Genomic DNA, 6831 nt, shown 5'->3' with positions numbered 1-6831 from the left:
CTCTCTCTCTCTCTCTCTCTCTCTCTCTCTCTCTCTCTCTCTCTCTCTAAAACATATATATTTACAAAGACCCAAAGGTGCACTGCCGTGTGCTGCCTATTCAAAGGGCATAGTCTATATAAAAGAAAAACATATCTAAAAATAATAACATACATTATAAACATTTCTCTCTCTCTCTCTCTCTCTCTCTCTCTCTCTCTCTCTCTCTCTCTCTCTCTCTCTCAAAAACAGCGTCCTTGAACTTCATATTGTGTTCATATAATTATTCGCCTCATTTTTGCATTTACGGTAAAAAATGTCGCATGAGAGAGAGAGAGAGAGAGATAGACGGCGTGTGACCTTTACCCGTGATGGATATTCGGTCTGTATATCAGTCTCACCTCACACTAATTTCGCTTAAACATGTTCTCTCCCGCGTATATCTGTCCGGCGAGTCACATCAACCATACCAACAGGCATTAAGGGCGGGAGAGCGAGCGAGCGAGCAAGCGAGCTGGCGAGAGAGCGATAGAGCGAGAGAGCAAGAGAGCTAGAGAGCAAGCAAGCTAGAGAGCCAGAGAGCCAGAGAGCAAGAGAGCAAGAGAGCAAGAGAGCAAGAGAGAGAGAGAGAGAGAGAGAGAGAGAGAGAGAGAGAGAGAGAGATACATAGATTGATAAATGGATAGATAGAATGATGAATAGGTAGGTAATAGAAAGGACATGCATACATAGATAGATAGTTAGATAAGTAGGTAGGTAGGTAGATAGATAAAAAGAAAGATAGACAAATAGATAAGTAGATGGATATATATATATATATATATATATATATATATATATATATATATATATATATATATATATATATATATATATATAACAAACATTATCAGGAAAAGAGACTAGACACAGAAGCAAACACATTGACAGACAGACAGGCAGACAGACAGACAACATATAACTGAAAAAGGCCCTCAGTACTCTGCTGTATTAGAAATAAAGAGATAGATATAAAAAATATAAAAAATCCGCCATGAAAGGAAATGTGATGCTATAGCGGCACTTTGATGGATTGGTACGAGTTTTTTATTTGTTTTTTTATCTAGTTTTTTTTTTTTTTTTTTTTTTTAGTTCTGCCATTCAACATTTCTATATATTCGCGGCTCTCTTTTCCTCCTCTTTTCCCGTTCCTCTTTACTGTGTCGGGCTCCGTTGGCTTTTATATATGCGTCTATTTGTTGCTTTTGTCCCGTGAATTTTAGAGGAAATAAGAGCCAAAAAGTTTCAGAGAGAGAGAGAGAGAGAGACTTGCACACTCGGTCATGGAGGCACGTGTTGGCGGTTCCAGGTTCCAGGTGGCAGGTATTAATGACCCAAAGCCACCTGTAAGCATGACCATCTGGCAGGCGTGGGTGGTGGTGGTGGTGGTGGTGGTGATGGTGATGGTTGCCTACTGTTTGCCCCTCCGTGTTTCCATGTTTCTTACCCGCGTTCCTCACTTTTCTCCTCCTTCTCGTCCTTGTCCTCCTCCTCCTCGTCCTTGTCTTTGTCCTTGTCCTCGTCCTCGTCCCCCTCCTCCTTCTCCTCCCGCTCACATCTCACTTTCCTCACCTTCCTCGCGCCTCTCCCTTACTCTCCCAATTTCCAGGCTCCCTCTTTTGAAAGGCGAGGAGACCCTTCCTACCTGTTCTCTCCCTCCCTCCCTTCCTTCTTTCCCTCCCTCCCACTCTCTCTCTCCCTTCCTCCTTTCCCCCAAGTGTCAGAGAATCGAACTTCGCCCACACTTCGCCTCTACCCTCCTCCTTCTCCTCCTCCTCCTCAATATCTTCTTCCTCTTCGTCATTCTGCTGCTCCTTCTCCTCCTCCTCCTCCTCCTAGTCTACCTCTTCCTCCATATTCTCCTCTTCCTCCTCCTCAATTTCTTCTTCCTCTTCGTCAAACTGCTGCTCCTTCTCCTCCTCCTCCTCCTCCTCCTCCTCCTCCTCCTCCTCTTTCCCCTCCTCCTTTCAGTTCTCCTCCTCCTCTTCCATTTATTTCGTCTTTTTTTGTCTTAAAGTCCCCACGCCATTCCCAGTTTTCATCCTAGACGGCCGAATTTTTTTCCTCGTCCGTTTTTCTCCCGTTTTTATTTCCCCTTTTAAAATATAAATCATAAACTGATACGGATCTGTTTTCTTCTCGGCGTTTATATCTTGAAACTTTGTGTGTTGTGTCTTTTACTCACATCGTCGGTGACTTTCTGTTTTATGGGGAAAGAAAAGTTTCTCGGAATATTCCCGAGTCGTATTCGTGTAGAATTTCTTTCCTCTTTTTTTATCACATTTTCTCGGACCTTTTGACCTCTAGAAGCTGAGGGAAAAATGGAGGAAGAAGAAGATGGTCGAGAAAGAAGGGAAGGGAAGATAATCGAAATAGGGAGAGGGTGCATGAAGAAAGGTCATTAAGGAAGAAGGTATTGGGCGAATTCTGAAGAGGGTTGTGAAGGAAGGAAGTAGAAAGAATTGAGACACGCTGTAATGAGAAGGGAAGGGTGCGAGCGGAAGAAGCAGGTGCCGGTGAAGGTTGAAAGAAAACAAGAGTAATAAGGGAGGGGAGAAATTGGAGAAATAGTAATAAAACGCAAGGCAGGAGAAAGTAGAGAAAGAGAAAAGGAAAAACTTGAAATGGAAGAAAAGAAAAGTAAATGGGCATTGAAGAAGTTAAATGAAAAAAAGGAGAGGAAGAAAAATGGGAAAAAATAAGGAAAGAGAAAGAGGTAGAGAATAAAACAAGAAGGCAAGTAATGCAAATAGGGAGATACGGTAAAGGATGAAGACAAAAAAGGGAGAGAAGAAGGTATAAAAAAATAAAATCAAAAGAGCAATATGAAGAGGTTGAGAATGGAGGGGAAAAGGGGTTGGTGAAGGATCTAGCCGAGGATGGAGAAAAACGAATAAGCGAAAAAGAAAAATAGGAATAAGAGCTAAAATGAAGGGAGGAAAGAGGGCAGGAAGGGCAGGACAAGCAAGGGTGATGGAGTTCATATTTATTGCCGAGTCTTTGTTGTTCCCTATTCGGCCTTTGACACCACCCTTCTGCATCGACTCTACCGGTTATTGTCTGGCTAATTGCACCGGCCTGGTTAATCTCTTCCCTGTTCTTAACCCGCCTTTGCTCCCCTTCTTTTATTAGTTTCCCTCCCTCACGCTCGTTCAGGCTCTCTTTTTCACTCCAACTCTCACTCACTTACTCACTGTCTATCTATCTATCTCGTTTTCGCTCTCCCCTTGACTCCTCGCCTTCCTCTTCACTGTTTCTGACGTTATATTCTTTTTCTTTTTTTATGTTTTATTTACAAACTTTTTTCTCATGTTTAGTTTTTTTCTTTCCCTTCAACGCCTCTTCGTTCCATCAGCTTCACCGTGTCTTCAGTTCATCACTCCTCTCTTACAACTTATATATTTTTTTTCTTTATTTTTCAGTGCTCGAGGGCTCCTATGTTATGTTGTTGTTAGTCTCTCTCTCTCTCTCTCTCTCTCTCTCTCTCTCTCTCTCTCTCTCTCTCTCTCTCTCTCTCTCTCTCTCTCTCTCTCTCTCTCTCTCTCTCTCTCTCTCTCTCTCTCTCTCTCTCTCTCTCTCTCTCTCTCTCTCTCTCTCTCTCTCTCTCTCTCTCTCTCTCTCTCTCTCTCTCTCTCTCTCTCTCTCTCTCTCTCTCTCTCTCTCTCTCTCTCTCTCTCTCTCTCTCTCTCTCTCTCTCTCTCTCTCTCTCTCTCTCTCTCTCTCTCTCTCTCTCTCTCTCTCTCTCTCTCTCTCTCTCTCTCTCTCTCTCTCTCTCTCTCTCTCTCTCTCTCTCTCTCTCTCTCTCTCTCTCTCTCTCTCTCTCTCTCTCTCTCTCTCTCTCTCTCTCTCTCTCTCTCTCTCTCTCTCTCTCTCTCTCTCTCTCTCTCTCTCTCTCTCTCTCTCTCTCTCTCTCTCTCTCTCTCTCTCTCTCTCTCTCTCTCTCTCTCTCTCTCTCTCTGATTCTCTCTCTCTCTCTCTCTCTCTCTCTCTCTCTCTCTCTCTCTCTCTCTCTCTCTCTCTCTCTCTCTCACACACACACACACACTCTCTCTCTCTCTCTCTCTCTCTCTCTCTCTCTCTCTCTCTCTCTCTCTTCTCGTATTCCCGCGATTCTTGTTACTGAGTCCTGGACTTGAGAGAGAGAGAGAGAGAGAGAGAGAGAGAGAGAGAGAGAGAGGATCCTTTCACCCTTGTTCTAACTTTACTCTTTTATCCCCGCCAAGAAAGGAAAAGTAAGGGATGGGTGGATACATTTTTTTTTATATTTACACACACACACACACACACACACACACACACACACACACACACACACACACACACACACACATCGTATATTTTGCTCTCCTTTTCCATATTCATTTTCCATTCGTGTTCATGGGGGAAACTTTCAAAAGAGAGAGAAATTAATTTAGATCCTGCCTCGTGTCTTACCTCCTTCCTTTCCTTAACCCAACTTAGGCGACACCAATGCAAACCTCGGTTTTTAATAATTATTTCAGCACATTTTATAAGATCTTTCATTTTTTCTAGAGTTTCGGAAATTGAGAAAATAATGCATTCTATCCCAGGCCATGATGTTTTGAAAGAAAGATGAGGAGACCAATAAAGTTTTAATATGTACAAGAAACTCTCCTTCTAAGCAATTAAAACTAAGCCTCTTTATTTTAGGTGCAGCCCGGAGCCTTACAGAACACACAGGCCAGCACAGCACACAACAGTCTGGCTCACCGCAGCCCTCTCGCCTCGCAACACACAGGTGAGGCACGCAATATAACCTGACCCCGGGTTAACTAAGCCATGTCCATCCCAGTCTAGTCCCTCACTCTCCCCTCATAAAAAGACGTCACCCCATCTTTCATCCTGCTCAGCTTTACGCTCCCTCAGTTTCCCTCACCCCCTCTCACCCTCCCTTCTCTCCTCTCCTCTCCTCTCTCCTGCTCTCCTCTCCATTCTCTTACCTCCTCCACCATCTCTCTTCCTCTTCTTTTCTCTTGTCTATTTTATGCCTCGCCTTTCGTCTCTCATCCTGCCCTTTCCCTTCTCCCTTCCCCTTCCACCGCAGCTTTCGTCTCCCTTGCCCAACAGACACCCTCTCCTATCTTTCTCTATTATTCCTCTTCGCACAGTATTTCATCTAACCTTTCACTCTCTCTGTCTCGCCCAGTCACATCCACCTTCTCCCAACTCTGCCATGCATTTCCTAAGCCTCACACCCTCACTGTATGCACGCCTTTCACTTCCATCCCTAACCCCTTCACTGCACCTCTTCCAATTCTCCCGACTTTAACATACTCCTCGTCATCACAGACTTCACCACCTCTCATCCTTTCCCATCCTTTCTCCATCCCTTCCACCCCTTGCACCCCTTTCCACTCTGCCATATTTTTCCTTTGCCAGCACTCCCATCCTTCTCATCCCTGCCACTCTCTCATACTCTCCCTTCGTCAACGCTCCTACGTCTTCCTATCCCTTCCCAACCCTTTTACCCTGCCATACCCTTCGTCTTCTCTCCTCCCCCCCACCCCGTCCAGTCCCTTCCCAACCCTTCCACCCACACGGTCATGCCTTACACTAACTTAACTCACCCAAGACGTAACCAGACTGGACTCCTCTGAATTAACTCGCTTCTCCACGCATGAACCTCCAGCGCCGAAGAAGGTCGTAATAAATTCATTCGCCTTTAGAGTCTCTCGCGTCCTATTTTCGCCTCCAGAACCAGCAGGAGTCTGGGAATCTTTGGAACTGTCCGGCACCGTAGATGGATGGGAATTTATGGCTGCGCAATCCTCCTCTTTCCCCTTCCCAGCGCTGCGCCGAAGGAGGATTCAGGACCAGGGGGCGTCGGGGTGGGATGGGTGAGGGGGGCGTGCGTGGACATTGAGAGAGGTGAAGGAAAAGGCGAGTGGGAAGCAGGAACTTTGCCGGTGATAAGAAGTTTGCCTGACGAGAGGTAGTGTTGGAGGAGAGGGAAGTTGGAAGAGGGGAAGAAAGGGAAGTTGATGGAAAGGGAAAAAGAGGGGGGAGGACTGGGAAGGGTGGAAAGAAGAGAAAGGGGAAGGAATAGAAGAAATAACATGTGAAAAGAGGCCGGGAAAGAAGAAATAGATGCAGTTGAAAAAGCAGGTGTAGGAAGGGGTGCGGGATTAGGGGGGAGAGGAACACGGCATGAAATACTGATTGCCACTGAAAGGATTGCGTGAGTAACTGTCAAAAAACGTACCTGGAAATTAAAGGGAGAGAATGAACGAATGACTCCCTTGCTCCTTCCCCCCATCCCTCTCTCCCTCCCTCCCTCCCTCCATCTATCTTTCCTGTTCCCTCCCCATTCTCTTCTGCCTCACGGTGCGCAGCTATGTATATTTTCCTTTTCCAACCGCTCCCCCTCTTCGCTTCCACTCCTCTCACCCTCCTCCCCGATTCCTCTTTCCTTTTCATATTCTTTGTTCTTTTCTTTCCACATTTTTTTTTGTCCTAACTCATCACAAACGATCTACCGTGTAAGTTATTTTTTCCCTTTTCGATTTCTCTATCGGTCTACCTAATATTTCCTATTCACCTCACCTTTCAGATATCACTCCTTCACCCGGACAATTCTTTTTTCTCCTCATTTTTATCTCCTTTTTTTTTCTCCTCCTATAACAACCCCAAGCTTCCACCAATCATCAACAGCGCCTTTTCCTCCTCCACTTTGCCTTCCCCAACTTCCTTTTTCTCCTTTCCCTCTCTCCCTTCTTTCCCATTCTCCTCTCACTTCCTCTACCCCTTCCCCTTCCATAGACTCCCTCACCCAAAATTTTCCTTCCTATTTCC

This window comes from Eriocheir sinensis, chromosome 2, assembly GCF_024679095.1.
Source record: "Eriocheir sinensis breed Jianghai 21 chromosome 2, ASM2467909v1, whole genome shotgun sequence".
Taxonomy (NCBI): Eukaryota; Metazoa; Arthropoda; class Malacostraca; order Decapoda; family Varunidae; genus Eriocheir; species Eriocheir sinensis.
Note: the sequence above shows the minus strand (reverse complement) of the source record.